We start from the raw sequence: 23925 nt of genomic DNA, 5'->3' as shown, positions 1-23925 counted from the left end.
AGGATGCAATCGCCTGCAAGGGACCTGGTACGTCACCAAGTCTAAGAAAACACTCACTTCCGGCTAATAATTTCATAAATGAAAACTGGGCTTCAGAAATGTGTCAAGGGTAGGGCATGCATGTATGTAATATGTATGTCACTATAGTACTATTGCAACAATGTCCCGAATCCCGGACAACCCCTTTAAGAATAGAAAGAGCCATGTGTAAGTTAATAAATAACACATTGTACAGAATCATTTCCTATAAAACTAATAATCAATCTGCTCAGCTCCTTCTGCTCTATTACATGCTGCCTGCAGATTGGATTGCTTTTCCATGGTGAGAGTTCCCTTTAAAGGGGTATTCTGATTATAACAAGTTATCCTATACCCCATCTAGTTGATAGAACAGTTAGATTGGTGGGGCCGACCAACAGAACACCCTCTGATCACTTCTTGATGCCGTCTTGGAAGCCAGTATCGGGAGTGGATGATAAAAGTAGAGAATATAAAGGACAGATAGGAGTTCTCTATTTTTGAATTCACTCCTGATGGCGGCACCCTGAATGTCTTCTCTTCATGTTGTTTCCTATTAAGGAGGCCTTCTACAAGTTGCAGATTAAAGCAAATGAATTTTCTTTCCTTTGTTCTTCAGTATTCTTCCTTGAAACATGAAACTTATTTTCTGCTATGGTCGCAATCCTCAGAAAATCAAGATTTTGAATTGAACCTTGTGCACTGTTAATAAAAGTTTTATTTGCCTTGTTTTAAAAACTACTAAAAACAAAAATGTACAAAGAAAATCAAGATTTAACAAAGTTGAGGATTTGTACTATTCAGGGAAGTTGTGGAATGGGTCTCTGATTTGAGTCTTTTGAGTAGCATATTCCCACAGGTCATATTTCCCAAGCTTCAGGTTTTCATTGGCTAGCACATAAGGAACAGTGTTACTCCTGCCTTGATCATGTCCTGTTTGTCTTTTTCTGTGAGCGATTAGTTTAGTCTGCTGGTGCTGCTGTGTGTGGTGTGGGAGGGCCCTCGCTGCACACATTTGCTGCAGTACTCTTAGTTGGCAGGCACAGAAAAGCAGCACAAAGAGGCCAGACCATAGTAACTACACGATCAGCCTGTCTCTCACAGCTTTTACTTTGCCTTGATTTTTCCTTTTGTCATTGATTTTGCACTTTATGCAGGTAGTTGTTACATGCTAGTGTGGATATAACATGATTGTATTTGTGCCTTGATGTATGTTTTATTTATTTTTTCTATATTAATGTCTAGTGTGTGTAATAGCAAATTCATGTTGGGGTACACCTGGCGGTGTGTCCAAAGAGGGGAAGATTGCTTCGCGGGCATTGTTTTGCCAGGTAAGGCAGTTTATTTTTGTATTTTATTGTGAGTTCTGTTAGAACACTTTATGATTATACTGCTAAAATGAATTACACTTAAACTGCAAGTTTGGTGTCCAGAGACTGAAGGTGGGGGGTGTATTTGGGGGAGTGGCGAGCTTTTTGAATAAGAAGTAATTGTGCCAAAGCGCCACCCACAGGGGACTTAATGACACTGTCTGTAGGTAGGTAAATGTGCATGAATTTGTAAGCCTGTTAAAATGTGTTTGGCATCAGAAGGCTTTAGACCTTTGGTTTGACGTGTATCTGTATGTGCATTTTTATATTTCTGAAAGATCCTGCTTCCTAAAGACTTGGGCTCAGCATTTTCTAATGTAGTGATTTAAGTATAGTGTTAGTGATATTTTCAGCAGCCACTATAATAACTTTCCATTTGTTTACTCCTAATGTCTTTTAGTTATTGTCTGTTGCTGTTGCAGCACACTCTAGTGTTTATATTCTGTATTGTTTCCTTTTCAGTTTTTGGTGTCACTATGTTGCATATTTTTTTTAATTTTTTTTTTTTTTGGAGGGTTTAGCGAGTCTGTTATGCTTTTTATTATTATTATTAAAATATATATATATATATATATATATTTTTTTTTTTGTACAGGTCAAGTTTCTTTTTACCATGCAGTTTGCGACCGCGCAATCTATTTAGGGATGATTACAATTCCATTAAAGGCATACACCAATTTTGTATTATTTTTAGTAATAATAAAGTAAAAAGAATAACATTCATGTTGAATTTTATAATTAAGCCATCAACCACTTTTTTTTTTAAACCTGTGAGTATTGGTAGTATTAGTAAATGTGCCAAACTGTGCAATAATTTGGTCCCTAAGAGCACATCATGGGGATTGTAGTGCATTCAGAAATGTTCTATGACATGCCCACATTTTTGTAAATCTATTTGAGAATTGGGCTGTACATGGGGCAGGTGATCTTTCCATTTCATGAACCAGAAAGGATGGTATTCACTGTATGTGCACGTGTGACAAGATCTGAAAGATTCTTTGGAAGGCTCAAGTAAGGCTATGTTCACATTGGCGTCAGAGGCTCTATTAGGGGATTCTGCGTTAAAAGTCCAAGATGCTGAGTTTTAATCTGACTGATCCCATTATAATGAGTTTTGGCTGTCCAGCAACATTCGTTACTTGTCATTTGAAAACAGAGAGACTGAGCTTCTCAACAATTTTCTAAATTGGCTAAAAAAGAGGTGATGGTTGGTGGTAGGGGCAGATGCTATTACAGCCCACCTGATTTACTATATCATACACTGTGGAAAGGATGGAGCTAGTTATTGCAGCGCTTCCCACAATGAAGTAAGGATAGGCCACCAATATTAGGCTAGTTTCACACTAGCGTTCGTCGGTCCGCTCCATTTGAAGGAGCTCACGAGCGGACCCGAACGCCTCCGTCCAGCCCTGATGCAGTCTGAATGGAGCGGATCCGCTCAGACTGCATCAGTCTGGCGGCGTTCAGCCTCCGCTCCGCTTGCCTCCGCACGGACAGGCGGACAGCTGAACGCTGCTTGCAGCGTTCAGCTGTCCGCCTGGCCGTGCGGAGGCGAGCGGATCCGTTCAGACTTACAATGTAAGTCAATGGGAACGGATCCGCTTGAAGAGGTCACCATATGGCTCAATCTTCAAGCGGATCCGTCCCCCATTGACTTTACATTGAAAGTCTGAACGGATCCGCTCAGGCATCTTGCGCACTTAGAAATTTTTCTAAGTTATTAATGCAGACGGATCCGTACTGACCGGAGCCTCCGTCTGCATTAATATGATCGGATCCGTTCAGAACGGATCCGATCAAGCGCACGTGTGAAAGTAGCCTTAGGCTGAGTTCACACGGGCGAGATTTCCGCGCGGGTGCAATGCAGTAGGTGAACGCATTGCACCTGCACTGAATCCTGACCCATTCATTTCAATGGGGCTGTGCACATGAGCATTTTTTTTCATGCATCACTTCTGCAATGCTTTAAAATCGCAGCATGTTCTATATTCTGCGTTTTTAACGCAGCCCTGGCTCCATAGAAGTGAATGGGGCTGCGTTAATAACGCATTGCATCTGCAAGCAAGTGCGGATGCAATGCGTTTTTCACTGATGGTTGCTAGGAGATGTTGTTTGTAAACCTTCAGTTTTTTATCACGCGCGTGAAAAATGCATCAAAACGCATTGCATCCGCGCGGAAAAAACTGAACAACTAAACGCAATTGCAGCCAAAACTGACTGAACTTGCTTGCAAAATGGTGCGAGTTTAACTGAACGCACCCTGAACGCATCCGGACCAAATCTGTCACGCTCGTGTGAACTCAGCCTTAGAGTCCCAGAAACCCCTTTAGTGTATTTTCAGATTTGCCATGGTTCCCATGCTGTTTTCTGCCACATTTGTTTTTGCCTCTGCATGGAGACTTGTTCTCAGTAGGTACAACACATCCTAAGGCCTCATGCATATGGCCGTTCCGTGCATTGGGGACCGCAATTTAAGTTCCTTAATGCACGGGCAACATCCGTGCGGCGGTCGGGACAGATCGAGACCCATTCAACTTTAAAGGGTCTGTGATCCGTCCGCACTGTAAAAAATAGAACATGTCAAGTGAATGGATCTGCATCTGTGATGCAGGGTGCACACGACTAGTGCCCGTGTATTGCGGACCCGCTGTATGCGGGCCATAATATGGCAACGGCCGTGTGCATAAGGCCTAATAGTGAGTCAGCCACTGCCCACTGTAATGACCTCGCTATGCAGCAGAAACATTTTTCAAAATGTAACTGCACATTCATAAAATTTAACATGTCCTAGTGAGGACCTGGACCCTTAACCATCTCTGAAAGGAAGAGGCACACATTTTCAACCAAATGCTGTGCCTCTCTGTTCATCTCTTCTCGTTAGGCCTCATGCACACGACCGTGGCGTGTTTTGCGCTCCGCAAAACACGGATGGCGTCCGTGCACGTTCCGCAATTTGCGGAACAGCACGGACAGCCTTTAATATAAATGCCTATTCTTGTCCGCAAAGCGCAGACAAGAATAGGACATGTTATATTTTTTTTAGCTTTGCTTTTAGCGGGAACGGAGCAACGGATGCGGACAGCACACGGAGTGCTGTCTGCATCTTTTGCGGCCCCATTAAAGTGAATGGGTCCGCATCCGAGCAGCCAAAACGGCAGCTCGGATGTGGACCAAAACAACGACGGTGTGCATGAGGCCTAAGTGGAAGACTGACTCATATGGGGAGATTTATCAAAACTAGTGCAAAAGAAGGTACAGCTTTATACTGTGTAGTCTAAGGCCTCATGCACACGGCCGCTGTTTTGGTCCGCATCCGAGCCGCAGTTTTGGCGGCTCGGATGCGGACCCATTCACTTCAATGTGGCCGCAAAAGATGCGGACAGCACGTCATGTGCTGTCCGCATCCGTTGCTCCATTCCGTGGTCAGCAAAAAAATTATATAACTTGTCCTATTGTCAGCGTTTTGCGGACAAGAATAGGCAGTTATATTAATGGCTGTCTGTGCCGTTCTGCAAATTGCGGAACGCACACGGACACATCCGTGTTTTGTGTATCCGCAATTTGCGGACCGCAAAACACACCGGCTGTGTGCATGAGGCCTAAGTTTATCCCACCTATTATGGCTCTTTCAGACGAGCGTGTGCAATCTGGAAATTACGCTCCGTGTGTTCGAGTGTGATCCTCCGTTCTGGACGCTGCTCTTGTAGTGAGAGCTTTGTCAGTGTGATCCTGTAGAAGTAAGGTCAAGCAAAGGCACATAGCATTAGGTATACAGGTGAAACTCGAAAAATTAGACTATCGTGCAAAAGTCCATTCTTTTCAGTAATGCAAATTAAAAGGAATTGCATTGATGCAGCTTAAAATTAGAATTTTGTGAAAAGGTTCAATAGTCTAGGGTCAAAGTGTCACACTCTAGTCAGTTAATAAATCCATACCCCCGAGCAAAGGGTACCTCAAAATTGTGACTTTGGGGTTTCATGAGCTGTAAGCCATAATCATGCAAATTATACCAAATAAAGGCTTGAAATATCTCGCTTTGCATGTAATGAGTTTCTCATATGTTTCAACTTTTAAGTTGGATTATTAAAATAAATGAACTTTGCACGATATTCAAATTTTTCGAGTTTCACCTGTAGTGTCGTGCCTTCTGCAAGACGAGCAGTGTCAAGAACAGAGGATCACTTTTGCACACGGAGCGTAATTTCCAAAATGCACACACGCTGTTAAAGAGCCCTTAGTCGGCTTAGGCTGGGTTCACACTTGAGCGTTGCGCAAACGCGCGTTTTACGCGCGTTTTTGACGCGCATTTTTATGCGCGTTTTTGTAATAGTAAACGCGCGTTTGACGCGCGTTTGTGTGATTCACTACAGTGTCCTATGGCCACAAACGCCCCAAAAGTCGCTCATGTACTTTTTGGAGCGTCGGGCGTTTTACAGCGCGATCGTACGCGCTGTAAAACGCCCAAGTGCGAACCATTCCCATAGGGAATCATTGGTTTCTCCTTGTTGAGCGTTTTACAGCGCGTAGGAACGCGCTGTAAAACGCTCAGGTGTGAACCCAGCCTTAGGCTACTTTCACATCTGCAATTTCCCTTTCCGCAATTGAGATCCGTCATAGAATCTCAATAGCATGGGAAAACGCTTCCATTTTGTCCCCATTCTGTCCGCGATGTGGTGCGGAGCAAGACGGATCCGTCATGACTCACAATGTAAGTCAATGGGGATGGATCAGTTTTCTCTGACCCAATAGAAAACTGATCCGTCCCCCAGTGACTTTGCTTGGCTATTTTAAAGATAATACAACCGGATCTGTTCATAACGGATGCAGACGGTTGTATTATCATGATGACAGAAGCGTTTTGGTGTGAAAGTAGCCATACCTTGTGCTTGAGTAAAGATATCTCTGCGCCACACCCCATGTTGCAGGAGGTGAAGAAAATGTCTAAAACGCTTTATAAATATGGTGCAAGGAATGTTTATTTTTTTATAAAATTGCGTCAGAGTTTTGGTACCTTTTTAATTAGTAAATCTGCATCCTACTGACAAATAGAGATGGCCTTGCGGTTCGCCCGGCGGTCGTCGTTTCGCGGCGAACTTTGCGTGTTTCGCGCCGAACATATGGAGAAATTCGCGCCCACCATATTCTTTTACATTGTGAAGAACTTTGACACATTCATCAGGTGGTACAGGACAGCCAATTGAGACGTTTCAGCACATGGACATACCCCCTACCTTATAAATAAACCTGATCTTGCCACCATTTTACATTCAGTGTTTTGCCAGTGTAGGGAGAGGTGGCTGTGTGGAGCAGGGACAGGCTGTTAGGAACACCAAATGCTAGCTAATAGGGCCACAAAAGTAATTTTAAGCACTAGTATAGGTGTGCTATCGATGTGTGTGATACACAGAGGGGTGCGATATACTTATACTTTTATAATGAGTCAAAAACACATAGATCTATATAGTGATCACCTGGAAGTCAGGGGCCTAGGGGCTTAATGGGGCCATTTTAATCTAGGGTAAGGTTCCGGACGGGGTCGCTCTTATCAGGGCGGGTGGTCTGTGGTTATGCTATCAGGGCCAGAATAGTGACCCCCTGTAGGGCAATATCAGGGACAGTTCTTTGCCCACCCTGTCCTTCAATACCACATCATCATCTAGCCCAGGGATGGATGTTTTTTTTTTTTTTTTTTTGTTTTTTTGCTTTCCCTCCTGGATTTATCGATGTGCACTGGAACCCCCCGGATTGTGGTAGGACATATGGTTCCTGATTTAGTGCCGTCGAGCACTAGTTATTGCCTACCACATCTATGCTTTTTGCTTAACTTTAAGAATTTAATTTATTTTCATTTTGAGGGATATCTTTTCCATTCACACGTCCACAAAATGGGTCCGCATCCGTTCCGCAATTTTGCGGAACGGGTGCAGACCCATTCATTTTCAGTGGGGCCGGAATGTGCTGTCCGCATCTGCACTTCCGCATCTGTGCTTCCGTTTCCGCCAAAAAATAGAACATGTCCTATTATTGTTCGCAATTGCAGACAAGATTAGGCATTTTCTATTATAGTGCCAGCGATGTGCGGTCCATAAAATGTGGAATGCACATTGCCGGTGTCCGTGTTCTGCGGATCCGCAAAGCACTTACGGAAGTGTGAATGGACCCTCATAGTAACATTAATAAAGGTTGCGTTTTATCTTTATGTATATTCTAATGGATTGCCTTCCTTGTACAATGTTATATACTTTCTATGTTAGAAAGTATATTCTAGTGCATTTGTATTGTGCGGCAGTTGTGTGCGGTTCTGCTGCGATACTGCAGGTATATAGAGGGACAAGCATTTTTGGAACAAATAATTTCTACTTGTGTGGTATACCAGTCCCCCCCCAAAAAAACAGATCGAAGCGTGGTGTTATATACCAATATACTTTCTTTATAGTGCATTTGGGTATTATATTGCCGATATTTCGCATAGAAATAGAAAAAAATATAATGAATGGAGATCGCAAATTTTTATAATACATCTGGTATGTCACTGTCCATGTTGTGGGACTATTTGCGCACTTCTAGTAATTATTTCTTGGCTGCAAATATGAGCTAAAGGTTTTTTCAGGTTTGCCTGCCATTAAAATGAATGGGACCCGCCGCAAACTTGCGGTTCGCGAACATTTGATTGTCCCGGCAGATGTTCGTCCATCACTACTGACAAACAACTTGGAAAGATTTACAGCTAGAACGAAAGAAAAATAACTAACTGCACCACTGTTCTTGTGCTAAATGTCTACCACTGTTTTTTTGTAAAATGACTGTATACCATTGTAATATTTAACGTCATCTTTAACCCCTTCACGCATTCTGATGCACATCACAGGTGAGCGAGGAGAGGGCTCGAAAGATGAGACCCTTCCGTACACGATGGGTGCCAGCTTTGTTGTACATCTGGCATACTTGCGTGCATGCAGCGGCTGGGATCAGAGATGATCGATCCCACCCATTCAATCCCTCAGGTGCCACAGTCTGTAACAACCATGGCATCTGAGCAGTTAGGGCTTATGCACACGGAACCGAACAGCTGGCCCCTAATAGAACAGTACTATCCTTGTCCGTAATGCGGACAATAATAGGACATGTTCTATTTTTTTGCGGAATGGAAATACAATGTACCTTTTTTTTTTTTTTTTCACAGACCCGTTGAAATGCTTCCGCATACAGTCTGAAAAAAAAACACGGAAAGAAAATAAGTTCGTGTGGATGAGCCTTTAGACAGAGGGAGGGGGATCACTGCATCCCTCGGCCCTGCTGCAATGCTGTTGTCATGGCAGCTGGGGACTTTGTCAAACCTACCAGTAATTATTTGCTGGAACCACAGAGGTGCAGCAGTGCCTCTCATCGGGCTCTGCACCTTCGGGTTTTATAATTGTCTCTTCTCTGCTTTTCCAGTGTAGTGTGTATGAATCCCATATACTTTTAGTGGGTCAATACTCCAGCTGGAAAAGTCAAGCAAAGCTGATAAAACCTGATATCAAATACCCATCCCACACCACCCAAATATATTTTTTTTCCAGTTCATCCCTCATGATAGCACAACATAGAGGATGTTCCACTTTGACCTTATTGGGACAGGAAGCATAGAGGTTAAAACTGTCCTTCCCACCTCCACCCACCAGTATTCTTCCTTCATAGGGAGCAGAGAGAGTCCCTGCTCAGGGATGAAGCTTGAAGATTAGGAAGGGCTGCGGCTGGGTAGGGGATGTTATGCCTCTCCTCTTAGCCTTCCGTAGCCCAGGCTAGCGCCTCTCTGGGAAGGGGTCCCCTAGCTCTTTCCCGGTACCTTAGAGGGCTGGAGCCCCTTCTGTGAAAGATCTGGTACAGCATGCATTGCCACGGTATCGGGGAAGCCGATGCCGCTTCTCCTGTTGGAGCTCTGGACTCGGCTGCGGCTCCTACGCTCCTCTCGACACAAGTCCTGATGCGGGCGTGTGCCCCGGAAAAAGATGGGAGCGCACATCATCGTATGCTGGAGGCCTTGCATGTGGGTCGACTCTTCCTTGGAATGAGTCCCCCCCAGGAAGAGGATGACCTGTGCGGCGGCAAGGGTGGACCAATTGGGGTAAGTCCATTTATATGATGTTGGCTAAGGAGGTCAGTTGTACATCATGGAGGTCCAGGTATCTGTAAAGCAGGAGGCCGGTACCAGGGTTATGTAAGTTACACTCCCTGCCCTGTTTGTCCAGCAAGATAGAGCGGACTATAGGACTCTGTCTCTCTCTTCCCCCTTAGGATGAGAAGAGAAAGGATGCAAATCCCATGGGATACACAAAAGAAAACTAGGAAATGTGTGACCTGCTGGGGGTTTATGGAAGCTTAGATCCACTGTTCCTTAAGGGAATCCAGCAGGATTGCGCCTCAATGGGCCTGAAACAGTCAGCAGCTAGAAGGGGGCTTTTTCTTCTCTTCTTACCAATGCTCCGTATGAAAGTGTTGGCAGAAGCTGCATGACATTATGGCCACTTGCCTCTGGGCAGTGGCCTGCTGCCGCTTGCCTCCTACTGGTGCCCTGACACACAAAAGTAACGAGGTAGGAGGCAGGAGCTAAGTTAAAGCTATAGGGGTCCTAAAGTGAAGACCTCAGATACGAACTCAGGGCAACAGATTTGATTAGAGAAAGCCTAAGGGAGATGATTGGTAGTTCATTCTATGCACTCTACTACCATTTGGTGAGTGGAGTAGCCTACAGTGCCTATTAACGATCTACAGTTTAGCGCAAAGCTGTATTGGGAGCCACATTCCTCCTTGCACAATGTGGACAATATTAACCCCTTTAGGACACAGCCATATTTCACCTTAAGGACCAGGCCATTATTTGCAAATCTGACCAGTGTCACTTTAAGTGGTGATAACTTTAAAACGTTTGACTTATCAAGGCCATTCTGAGATTGTTTTTTTCGTCACATATAGTACTTGATGACACTGGTAAAATGAGGCCCAAAAAAAATCATTTTTATTTATAAAAAAAAATACAAAATTTAGCAAAATTTAGGAAACATTTGCAAGTTTCAATTTCTCTACTTCTATAATACATAGTAATACCTACAAAAATAGTTATTACTTGTCATTCCCAAAATAATCCAGACATGAAGTAGACATATGGGGAATGTAATTTTAGTTTTTGGGGGCGTTACAAGGCTTAGAAGTTTAGAAGCAAATCTTGAAATTTTTCAGAAATTTTTAGGGACCAGTTCAGGTCTGAAGTCACTTTGTGAGGCTTCAGGCCTCAAGTCACCCAAAAATGACCCCATTCTAGAAACTACACCCCTCAAGGTATTCAAAACTGATTTTACAAATGCCGTTAACCCTTTAGGTGTTGCACAAGAGTTACTGGCAAATGGAGATGAAATTTGAGAATTTAGATTTTTTTCGGGCAAATTTTCCATATTTTTTTTTTTCAGTAACAAAGCAAGGGTTAACAGCCAAACAAAATGCTATATTTTTTTGCCCTGATTCTGTAGTTTGCAGAAACACCCCATATGTGGCCGTAAACTACTGTATAGGCACACGTTGAGGCGTAGAGGGAAAGGTGTGCCGTGTGGTTTTTGGAAGGCAGATTTTGCTGAACTGGTTTATTTACACCATGTCCCATTTGAAGCCCCCCTGATGCACCCCTAGAGTAGAAACTCCATAAAAGTGACCCCATTTTGGAAACTACGCGATAAGGTGGCAGTTTTGTTGGGACTATTTTTAGGGTACATATGATTTTTGGTGTATCTATACAAAATTGTTGTGTGGCAAGGTTAGCAAAAATAGAAATTCTGAAATGTCATCTCCATTTGCCATAAACTGTTGAGGAACACCTAAAGGGTTAATAAAGTTTGTAAAATCAGTTTTTAATAAAAAAAAAAAAAGGCCATCAAAATCTGCCTTCCAGAAACCACGGCGTTCCTTTCCTTCTGCGCCCTGCTGTTTGGTCATACAGCAGTTTATGACCACGTATGGGGTGTTTCTGTAAACTGCAGAATCAGGGTAATAAATATTAAGTTTTGTTTGGGTGTTAATGTCCTTTAGGACTAAATTACACCTGTTAATCCTGCACCTACCTAATTAACTAAGACTTAACTTTTATTCATTATTGATAATATGGCTGGTGTAGATAACTAAATATTTGATTAAAATTCCCAGTATCACTGGCCTTTATGTATCGCTTAAAACACCTTGTCAGGAATGTCACCTGACTAGGTATACCTTCTGCTAGGTTTGTTCACACTTCTGCCATAACAGGCTGCGCACTTGCCTGTATTTTATGTGGGCACTGTGTGATTCATTGTTAGTGTTCTGTTAGGCCACAGTGATAAACAGTTTTAAAAGCAGAGCTTCACGCTGCCCCCCGACATGTTTCGCCGTACCACGGCGTCTTTAGGGGTTAGGGCAGAGTGTGAGCGTGTCCTCCTCCCGGCTAACCTATAAGACCTTCGTTGGTGACGTAATTCCCATGGGCTTCACTTGGGGGCGTGGTAGAGATCACTGTTAGGATACTGATTGGATGCGCGGTACGGCTCGGCCTTCTGACGTCATGGCCTCGCCCCCTAACGTCAGCTACCTCCTATCTTTTTCTTTCTGATTGGTCCACGTCATCGGGTAGTGCTGCGCATGTCTGGTAAACTTAGGCATTCTCCGTTGGATGTATTAGTGCGCATGTCTTCCAACTTAGGTCGCGGCCCCTCTGGTTCTGGATCTTGCGTTTCATTACTGCGCATGCCTACAGACTTAGGCTCTGGCGACATCGTTATTCATACCATGCATTCCGGCCCTTTTGTATTCAGGTAATGTCTGCCTCAGAGCCCATATCTTACGTTTATCTCCATCCTTTTGCTTTGTACTCTGCCTTACATTATTATTCCCCCATCGCGCGTACACATTTAGAACTCCCCATGTTTATCATTAGTACCGGGATATAGTTACGTGACCATATTTCTGCCCTATATTCTGCACCTACTTTATACTCCATACTTTCCGGCTCAGATATTCTCTATTCTTCTACAAGTATCCCTAAATTTTCACCGTACATCCGCTCCCTTTCAGGATTGCCCCTAAATTTTGCTGTTAGAGTTTTCACTCATACAGCCTGATATATATCCCCACTATCTTCTCCATATGTCTCCATGCTTGATTTAATATATATATTCAACTGTACTTTTTCTTTGTCACCTTCTAAATGACCAGACAGGGGGGGGGGGGCCTTAGTCTTTTTCCTTACGGTTAACACAATTACATGTCTATGGGTATAGATATACCCTATAGGCGAGAGCTATTAAGCGCATTTAATTTGGATATTTTTGCTATGCGTCTACATAGACGTTCCAGACTGCCTTAGACCAGACTAGTTTCTTGCCTTTACATTATTTTTATCACCTCAGGGGTGTCTCCCACTTTTATCCCCAAATGTCTGGCCATAGTATATATAAACCACCCATTATGTATTGGCTGTACAGTGAATTCATGAAGTCTTTATGGAGTAGCCATCTTCTTCAGTGGAGCTTTCCTTGTTATGTTTTTCTTTTATCTTTTTTATTAGGTCTTACCGCAGAGGAGGTTGCTCTATTTTTTTCCCCGAAATTATGTCATTTACTAGTTTTTTATTAATCATTTATGATGTTATTTTTATTTCCTTTGTTGCTAGGTGGGGATGATACCTACAGGAAGGACGAGTACGTGAACCCCTCATTCAGACCTCTCGGGGATAGACTATTTAACAGGTAAATCCATTTAGTTTCTTCTTGTTGGCGTTTTTTATCTATATCTCCTTTACGTGGACCTGATTTAACTTTCATCAATCCCCAAAATTTGAATTCTGTGTTATGATCCTTATGCTTTTCTCTCATGTGTCTGGCCAGGCTGGTGTCCTCTCCTGTATTAATGCTGCTCAGATGTCTTGATATTCGCCTTCTCAACTCCTGGATAGTCTTCCCAACATATAGTTTGGGGCATTCGCACCTGATAACGTACACTACCCCCTTTGTCTTGCAGTTGATGTAATCCCTGACTTCATAATTTTTTCCATCCACTGGGTTTGTGAAAGTTTTTGTAACTTTCATCCGACTGCAGAAAGTACAGTCCCCACAAGGGTATGATCCATTATGGGACAGCCATGTGTTTTTTTTTTGGCTGTTCCGTGGGGTTGATAGTGGCTGTGGACCAGCTTTTCTTTCAAATTCTGTCCTCTTCTGAATGTTATGGCTCTAACAGGGCCAGGAAAACAGAAAGACTTGACCTTTTGACAGACAAAAAAACAAAAGAGGGAGAGAAAATTATACGGTGTATAGGAACATACGATACAGAACATGGGGCTATACAACAAAGTTTGAGACGGCATTGGCACATATTGCAGGCCGATATAGATTTACAACAAGTAATACCAAAATATCCAGCCATAACATTCCGAAGAGGACAGAATTTGAAAGAAAAGCTGGTCCACAGCCACTATCAACCCCACGGAACAGCCAAACAAAAACACCTGGCTGTCCCATAATGGATTATACCCTTGTGGGGACTGTACTTTCTGCAGTCGGATGAAAGTTACAAAAACTTTCACAAACCCAGTGGATGGAAAAAATTATGAAATCAGGGATTACATCAACTGCAAGACAAAGGGGGTAGTATACGTTATCAGATGCGAATGCCCCAAACTATATGTTGGGAAGACTATCCAGGAGTTGAGAAGGCGAATATCAAGACATCTGAGCAGCATTAATACAGGAGAGGACACCAGCCTGGCCAGACACATGAGAGAAAAGCATAAGGATCATAACACAGAATTAAAATTTTGGGGATTGATGAAAGTTAAATCAGGTCCACGTAAAGGAGATATAGATAATAAAACGCCAACAAGAAGAAACAAAATGGATTTACCTGTTAAATAGTCTATCCCCGAGAGGTCTGAATGAGGGGTTCACATACTCGTCCTTCCTGTAGGTATCATCCCCACCTAGGAACAAAGGAAATAAAAATAACATCATAAATGATTAATAAAAAACTAGTAAATGACATAATTTCGGGGAAAAAAATACCTCCTCTGCGGTAAGACCTAATAAAAAAGATAAAAGAAAAACATAACAAGGAAAGCTCCACTGAAGAAGATGGCTACTCCATAAAGACTTCATGAATTCACTGTACAGCCAATACATAATGGGTGGTTTATATATACTATGGCCAGACATTTGGGGATAAAAGTGGGAGACACCCCTGAGGTGATAAAAATAATGTAAAGGCAAGAAACTAGTCTGGTCTAAGGCAGTCTGGAACGTCTATGTAGACGCATAGCAAAAATATCCCAATTAAATGTGCTTAATAGCTCTCGCCTATATCTATACCCATAGACATGTAATTGTGTTAACCGTACGGAAAAGGCCACTAGTATACCCCCCCCCCCCTGTCTGGTCATATAGATGTGTGTGTATATGTATATATATATATATATATATATATATATATATATATATATATATATATATACCAAGGAATGTGGGCAGCACCACTGTCTGAATAGTACGGACAGAGTGCCAGCGGCTGAGTCGGCGATCCACCTCCAAACGATATAGAATAAATGAACTCCGCAGCACATCCAAGTCGTGAAGAAGTAAAATAAACTTTAATCACCAAGCATGCTTGGTGATTAAAGTTTATTTTACTTCTTCACGACTTGGATGTGCTGCGGAGTTCATTTATTATATATATATATATATATATATATATATATATATATATATATATATATATATAATTTTTATTTTATTTTTTAAATCAAGCATGGAGACATATGGAGAAGATAGTGGGGATATATGAGTGAAAACTCTAACAGCAAAATTTAGGGGCAATCACGAAAGGGAGCGGATGTACGGTGAAAATTTAGGGATACTTGTAGAAGAATAGAGAATATCTGAGCCGGAAAGTATGGAGTATAAAGTAGGTGCAGAATATAGGGCAGAAATATGCCCACGTAACCATATCCCGGTACTAATGATAAACATGGGGAGTTATAAATGTGTACAGGCGATGGGGGAATAATAAGGTAAAGCAGAGTACAAAGCAAAAGGATGGAGAAAAATGTAAGATATGGGCTCTGAGGCAGACATTACCTGAATACAAGAGGACCGGAATTCATGGTATGAATAACGATGTCGCCAGAGCCAGAGCCTAAGTCTGTAGGCATGCGCAGTAATGAAACGCAAGATCCAGAACCAGAAGGGCCATGACCTAAGTTGGAAGACATGCGCACTAATACATCCAACGGAGAATGCCTAAGTTTACCAGACATGCGCGGCACTACCCGATGACGTGGACCAATCAGAAAGAAAAAGATAGGAGGTAGCTGACGTTAGGGGGCGAGGCCATGACGTCAGAAGGCCGAGCCGTACCGCGCATCCAATCAGTATCCTAACAGTGATCTCTACCACGCCCCCAAGTGAAGCCCATGGGAATTACGTCACCAACGAAGGTCTTATAGGTTAGCCGGGAGGAGAACACGCTCACACTCTGCCCTAACCCCTGAAGACGCCGTGATACGGCGAAACATGTCGGGGGGCAGCGTGAAGCTCTGATTTAAAAACTGTTTATCACTGTGGCCTAACAGAACACTAACAATGAATCACACAGTGCCCACATAAAATACAGGCAAGCGCGCAGCCTGTTATGGCAGAAGTGTGAACAAACCTAGCAGAAGGTATACCTAGTCAGGTGACATTCCTGACAAGGTGTCTTAAGCGATACATAAAGGCCAGTGATACTGGGAATTTTAATCAAATATTTAGTTATCTACACCAGCCATATTATCAATAATGAATAAAAGTTAAGTCTTAGTTAATTAGGTAGGTGCAGGATTAACAGGTGTAATTTAGTCCTAAAGGACATTAGTAGAAGTGATTTGTTGATAAAACACCGCATCCTTGCACTTAAAGGGAAAGCATAGTAATTGTTGTTTGGCTGTTAACCCTTGCTTTGTTATTGGAAAAAAAACAATAAAAATTGAAAATTTGCCCAAAAATTGCTGTTTTGGTACCGTTTTTATTTTTTTACCGTGTTCATCTGAGGGGTTAGGTCATGGGGTATTTTTATAAAGCAGATTCTTATGGATGCGGCGATACCTAATGTTTTTTTTTTTGTTTTAGTGTCTCAAGTCTGAGAACCATAGTTTTTATTTTTATCCGATTGTCAGTGGCTAAATTGTGATATAAATGTTGTACTCCATGGAAGTGTGGTACTCCCTGAAGCAACCAATAATGCAGAGGCCCGGATGATCAGGGCACGTGTCACACTGAGTAGTGGTGTCCTTCTGTATCCCCCTCCTGTGACGCACTCTGCACTTTTTTGGGGTCCGTCCCTTCTTTACAGTTAGGGGGACCACACCTGGAAAGTGTTGACCAGGGACGATCCGGCCTGCTCTTTCCTGGTCAGAAAAGATCAGGGCCTTAAGGAGTGCCTCATAGAACTGAAGGAATGTCCATGTGTTGCCAGCGCTCCGGGACAGCACAAAAGAGTTATACAAGGCAACCTATACCAAGTAGACCGCAGCTTTTTTGTACCATGCCCGGGTTTTGCGCATGGCATTATATGGCTTGAGGACTTGATCAGAAAGATCAACTCCTCCCATATACCGCTTGTAGTCGACGATACAATCAGGCTTGAGGACCGTTGCCGCGGTACCTCGCACAGGGACAGGGGTGATGCCGTTACCATGAATTGTGGACAGTACAGGGACATCCCTCTTGTCCTTATATCTGACCAGCAACAGGTTTCCACTAGTAAAAGCACGGATCGCACCCCTGGGGGATAGGTACCTGGAGGGGGTGGGTAGGGAGGCCACGTTGATTTTTCCGCACACACTGTCCTACAAGTGGACATGGATCTGGTGGTGAGGAATTGGAACAAGGGGATACTAGTATAAAAGTTATCTATGTACATGTGGTAACCCTTATCTAGCAGTGGGTGCATAAGGTCCCACACAAGTTTCCCGCTAACACCCAGAGTGGGGGGACATTCTGGGGGTTGAATATGGGAATCTCGCCCCTTGTACAGATGGAGTTAAGAAATTTGTGTTAAGAGCTGGAGTGCTAACCCTGCTACATCTGTACACACGAAACTAAGTGTACTCTGAGATAATCTCACAAAGTTTGTACAGCTTCACACCATACCTCGTCCGCTTAAAGGGAATACACTGGGCGAAAAGGAGCCTCCCCTTGAAAGCAATGAGAGACTCATCAACTGCGACCTCCCTTGCAGGTACATAGGCCTGTACAAATTTGGCCCCAATCTAAATAATGCAGGCATTTCCGGATGGCCTCAAACCGGGAGTGTGTCATGGCCGTACTGTAAAGTGGGGTCTGGTAGAGGATGTTCCCACTCCAGTAATGCCTGACACTGTTTTTTTTTTTGACTAGGCCCATGTGCAGCACAAGGCCCCAAAATGTCCTCATCTTGGCTGCACTGACCGGAGTCCAGCCACCAGGCCTAGCCAAAAAGGAGCCTGGGCGTTGAGCAACAAACTGTTGGGCGTACAGGTTTGTTTGCTCCACCATTAGATTTACAAAGTGGTCACTGAAAAAAAGTCTAAAGTAGTCATATTCAGTAAAGCCCACTGTGGAAATCTGGATTCCTGGTTGGCCTACAAAATCAGGAATCACGGGCTTAAAACGCTTTGCGGTATACCAGACAAGTTCACTGGCAGGGAGCTCCGATGGACTTAACTGGTGGGCCGGAAAACTAGTACGAGCCACAGAGCTGCTCGTACGAGTGTGGGCCATAGGGTCCCTGGCATGGCGGGCCCCTTGCTCCGCCTGGCGGTCCCTCGCCGCCTTGGGGGCTCATCGCTAGATGAGGAGGACGAGAATGACAAAAGGAAAGTGGGGTCATCCTTGTCTTCACTGGAACTCTCTGAGTCGGAGGCAAGCCGGGCGTATGCCTCCTCGGCGGATAACATCCGGCAAGCCATAGGAGAGTGTGTGTGTGTGCTAATTTTAAAAAAAAAAGGGCAAAAAATGTGAAAAAAATAAATAAATAATCCAAGTCGATGATCAACCGTCCGAAGTTGATCAGCGGTGGGGTGTGCGATGCGCTAACAGTGGCCGGACGCTAAGAGTCAGCATGACGTTTTAAGGAACTTATGCCCAACTAAACTTTTTCTGTGTTATTCTATCTAATTGCACCTAAGGGTGCTGATGTCTAGAACATTACAGACCCTGCCGTCATTGCACCTAATACCCATAACCTCAAGGGAACCTCTGTCGCCTCCAGGAAGTGACTCCCCTCACTGCAGGCCAACCCAGGGAGCTACAAAACGACAATAGACTGTGCATTCCTCTGTCCACATTCACACTTACAGCCATGCTCACACTTATAAGCTGTGGCTATGTACGCTGCAGGGGTCCTGTAACCTTTTGCCACTCCTCAGTTCCTTTGTCTCTTGGCTAGGACCAGGTAAATATCTTGTGGAACTCTTAAGACTGCCTCTGACCTTGAAGCTATGCAGGCAGGTGGGTTTTTGGCCTAATTTCATTGGTAGGTTTCTTCTCCTTGAGTTCATACCAACACCTCCTGGTACGGGGTCCAGGCTTGTCCTGGTCCGGTAGGAAGTAAATGGTACAGTTTTTGTTACCTCATCGTTGATGTCCATGCCTGCCGGGTGCCAGGGTTGTCGGCTCATTTCTTACATATACCTTGTCGACATTCCGAAGTTTGTTTATCATATTATAACAACTGGGGAATAGAATGCAATGGGGTCTACAGTAAATTTTTACTCAGGGTAGTGGTTATATATGATGTTACAATATTTTATCTGGTTTAGGCTGAATGCAAACTGCCGTGAGCAGTCCGTGGTAACACGGGCTGGTTTCCTGCTGAGAGCAGGAGCGCACGGCGTCATAGCAACCAATGACGCTGTGCGCTCCTGCTCTCAGCAGGAATCCAGCCCGTGTTACCATGGACCACTCATGGCCGTGAAACACGGCCGTGTGCATTCGGCCTTAGAACGAGTCGCTTTTACACAATGGCACTTACAATATAGACTAGGCTTAGAGGTAGAGGACATCCTTTTTATGACTGATATCTAATAAGACAATTTATTTCTCCTCTAATTATAGAGAAACTGTCACCTCCAAGCCGCCAGCAGTACCTGGTAATAGCCAGCAGCGTGTTTCCGACGATAATTTTCTTCCCTAAGGCCGATGCGGCTAAAGCTCAGAAAATGTTGTTTTATCCCCTGTCGGCGTGCTTCTCTAGGCAACGGCCTCCTTGCTTCAAGCCAAGATAACCACGCCCCCTTCGCTGTGACTGGCAGTTCGGCTGACTTTGCCGAACTCTCTGCATAAGCGCTGTCAGTCACAGCGAAGGGGGCGTGGTTATCTTGACTTGAAGCAAGGAGGCCGTTGCCCCCTTGACTTTAAGCATGATTAGAGAAGCGCGCCGACAGGGGATAAAAGAAAATTTTCTGAGATTTGGCTGCATCGGCCTTCAGGAAGAAATTTTTTGTCGGAAACATGCTGCTGGCGGCTTGGCATGGTTTTTGAAGGTTATAGGTTCCCTTTAAGTATTTAAGTCTATAAACAGAGGTAGATCTGTTGATCAAGGATGCAGATAGGTGGCATTTCAGAATTACGACTGGGTTCACAAGTTCTGTCATCAAGATTAGTTTCTGGCAACAACAACAAAAAAAATCTGTCTCGGGGTTATTACTGATTCCATGGAATGCTAATTTTATCTATCGAAAAATATCTGAGATGTCGTCCTTAGACTTGGTCCCCCCCCCCCCCCTTTCAAATTATAATTTGGTACGTCTCCATGTTGTGCCGTCATGAGGGATGAACTGGAAAATAGGAATTAGACTTACCGGTAATTCGGTTTCCAGAGAGTCCCTCATGACGGCACACGTACATTCCCTCCCTTACTAACTACTATCTAAATATGGTATATAAGATTTTCTAAAGATTTTAATAGATCGGTTGCATCCATCCTGGTGTAGTGATCTGGAAAAACACTGGTGGGTGGAGGTGGGAGGGACCTTTTTAACCTCTCTGCTTCCTGTCCTAAGAAGGTTAAAGTGGAACATCCTCCATGTTGTGCTGTCATGAGGGACTCTCTGGAAACCGAATTACCGGTAAGTCTAATTGCTATTTGTTTTCTCTTTGCAAAGGCTTAGGGTCCATTCACACGACTGTATTTCTGGGTCCAATCCATTCTGCAATTTTATTTATGAAGCGAAGTAAGTGGTCTAAAAGGAAAAAAAACTGAATTGCAGTTGTATTGTGCTTGCCTCCAAAGACCAGAGCAAAAAGGGACCAAAAACTCATATGTTCCTCAAGATGCTACCAATATAAACTATCTCATATATTTTTTATTTTTTTTAAAGCCCTTCATGTAGCTCATTTGATGGAAAAATAAAAAACATTTTATTGTGCAAAAGTAGTTAAACATAAATGTATAATGTTATTTATCCTACACAGTGAATTAAAAAAATATATTAGAATTGATTTTTTCATTTGCCTGCTTCTCAAAAAATGGAATACATCAAAAGTCTTATGTCCCTCAAAATGGTTCCAGTGAAAACTATGACCTGTCCTGCAGAAATAAAACCTGCTGCTGGCAATTAATTCATAAACTTCTAGAAGGAATAATAGAGGCGTGACACTACATAGTCTTAAAGGAGTTGTGCAGTCATTGTATATTGACAGTGTTTAAATGGGAGGCGGCAAGAGCTACTTCCTCTTCTTCCCGCTGCCTGTCCTCTCTGAAGTTTCGGCGGTGCAGTGTAATTACAATTAAATGGAGTGAGTATTTGTAATTAAACTATGCAACCGATGCAAAGCAGACAACGTATAGTGTATTTAAGAGGAAGCAGCACTAGCCTTGAGCCCCGCCTCCTTTTCAAAAAGCTGATTGGAAGGGGGTACTGGATGTCAATCCCCCACAAATCAGATATTGTGGCAGGGGCAGACACAGACAGCAGAGGCCCCTGTGCAAAGAATGTGCCACCAAATTCTCAACATAACCAATTCCGTCCAAACATTACTTATAGAAATACAAAACATACAGGGTAAGGCAACTTTCACACCTGCAGCACTACGCTCCAGCAAAGGACACAACCTCAGGCTTGCAGTGATTTTTGTCCCGCTGATTCTCTGCATTTTTGCCAGATTGTGACCGGATCTCTGCTAGACCCCATTATAGTTAATGGGGCCGGTGGGCATTCTGTCTGCATTCAGCAGTGCTGGAGCATTCCGGCAGGCTGTTCTCTGCTGGGAGAGCCTGCCAGAACCACTGACTCAGATGTGAAGGTAGCCTAATACAGGTCCACATACCTCTTACATCCAGTGATCTCTCCTCTGATGTAGACGTTTTTCTTTTCTCTTTATTTATCTTCGCCATTGAGACCAGACCACCATGATGATTTATTTCAGCCATCTCTTCTCTCTGCAGAGTTTGACAGACAAACATCTTAGTTTACTAGTTTTCCATCATCCTCCCACCTTCTGAACACCCCATCATGCCACCTATAATATAGTGCCTGCTGTGTTCCATATATTAGTTACACACAGATAATTATTCAATAATTCCCCTTCAATAATTATTTGTACACAGTGTCCTAAAAAATAACTGCGCCCAGGAAACAGTGTCCATGACACTAATAGTGTAAACATAATGTTCCCCAAAAATAATTGTGCTAAGCTGATACCGTGCCAGGGTGCCCACCAAAGTAAGTGTTCTCCAAAGTTCCACCAAAAGAAATAATTATCTACTAGACAACACGTAGTAGTAATAGTGCCCCTATAGTAATAATGTCCCCACTGTGTCCCAGAAGTAATAATGCTCCCACAGTGCTCATAATAGTATTCAAGGTCCTCATAGTCCCTCAACTGTAATAAAGCCCACCATAATGCCCCTGGTAGTAATAATTCTCTTTATAATGTGTAACAGTAGCAAAATGCCCCCTTATAATGTGCGCCAGTACATAAAAATGCCCTGTTGTGTGGCAGTACAGTATGAAAAAAATACCTCCTCTTAGTGCCCCCTGTAGAGCCAATGTCCTCATAATGTGTGCCAATGCTCCCTACTGTGTGCCCCAAAAACCCTCTTAGTGCCCCCAGTTGAGCCAAGGTCCCCATAGCGCTCTATAATTTGCACCAGCATAAAATACTTCTATATCATGCACCTCCCCTTGTCCCTATGGTCCCTGACAATGGGACAGTATAAAATGCCCCCAAAACGTGTGCTAGTATACAATATAGGGTCACCAGTAGATGCCCCCATAATGCTCCCCTCTTCTCCATAGTGCCCCCCATGTGTGCTAGCATATAAGATAGGGCCCCCATAGTGCTCCTCCCCCTCCATAGTGCCCCCTATGTGTGCCAATATATGATGGGGTCCCCATAGTGCCCCCGATGTGTTCCAGTATAGAAGATAGTGCCCCATGTGTGCCAGTATATAAACTAGGGCCCCAATAGTACTCCCCCCCCCCCCCCCTTCCATAGTTCCCCGCATGTGTATCAGAATTTAAAATAGGGCCCCCATGTGTGCCAGTACATAAGCTAGGGTCCCCAGTAGATGCCCCCATGCGTGCTAGATAGGGCCCCTAGCAAAGTGTAAATAAAATAAAAAAAACTCACAAACTTGCCTCCTTGCCGCTTTCAGCAATGCGATGCAGGCCTCTTCCGGCCTGTGTCCGGCAGTGTACGGCTCGTGCCTGTAGCCTATGAGAGGACTGGGGAAGGGAGACACGTCTCCGCTGCCCCGTGGCAGCGTCCATCTGTATCTCCGTCCTAAGGACGGAGATACAGATGAATATAGAGATGAGCGCTTCCACAATGGAAGCGCTCATCTCCCTCTGCCGCCAGTAAGAAGGGGTCCCTTCCTGCACTGGGCCCCGAATTGGCTGCACAGGCGGTATGTCCGCCCCTGTATTGTGGCCTATCCTGAGCAAAGGTGAGCAGAACCGCTGCACAACCCCTTTTTAAGAGTAGATTCTCCAGAATGATTGTCTTATGAGGAACGTAAGTAGTTATTAAAACAGACTTACAGGAACCTGGGCCTTCTGCTATAAGTACATAGCAGGAGGCTATCCTCTTAGCAGTATATGAGAAAGTGATCAGCCTCTGTGGCTGATCGCTATGCTGTCATTCATGCACAGCGCTTGCAATGCGCTGTATGAGTCGATACAGGTTTTACATACAAGCCTGTGCCTACGCTGAAAAAAGGGCTGGTGGTCCCGGCGCATGCGCAGTTGTGTGCAAGCGACGGGACCAAGGAAGGCTGGCAGGAAGCGGTGACGTCAGTGATGACGTGCCGTCCCCTGCCTCAGGGAGGTAAAGAAGATGACGCTGGACCGGAAGCCTGGAAACCGCGTTTGGAGCGGTCACGTGACCGTGAAGAGGCTCGAAGGAAGGCCTATGCTGCAGAGGGTAAGTATGGGTATAATAACCTTACCTCCGCAGGTTTTCAGGGACAATTTCCCAGTAGGGGCCGGAGAACCCCTTTAACAGACCGAAAGTTAGGTGAAGCCAGA

The 23925-nt window shown here is 43.9% G+C and overlaps 1 protein-coding gene across 4 annotated transcripts in view; it reads left to right on the top strand.

Moving 5' to 3' along the window:
- The first annotated feature begins 1016 nt into the window (after positions 1–1016).
- Positions 1017–23925, top strand: part of LOC122943027 (activating transcription factor 7-interacting protein 1-like) — a 100117-nt gene continuing 77208 nt past the window's right edge. Inside the window, exons 1-2 of one of the 4 annotated variants that reach the window (XM_044300396.1) lie at positions 1017–1175; positions 1264–1349. The gene's annotated coding sequence lies outside the window, so the exon portion shown is untranslated. Of the gene's footprint in view, positions 1176–1263; positions 1350–23693; positions 23822–23925 lie in introns of those variants that run through there. The other 3 variants (XM_044300399.1, XM_044300401.1, XM_044300397.1) reach the window with 3 other exon arrangements.

The sequence above is a fragment of the Bufo gargarizans genome, chromosome 7, assembly GCF_014858855.1.
Source record: "Bufo gargarizans isolate SCDJY-AF-19 chromosome 7, ASM1485885v1, whole genome shotgun sequence".
Classification (NCBI taxonomy): domain Eukaryota; kingdom Metazoa; phylum Chordata; class Amphibia; order Anura; family Bufonidae; genus Bufo; species Bufo gargarizans.
This window is presented reverse-complemented; position numbering and strand designations above follow the sequence as displayed.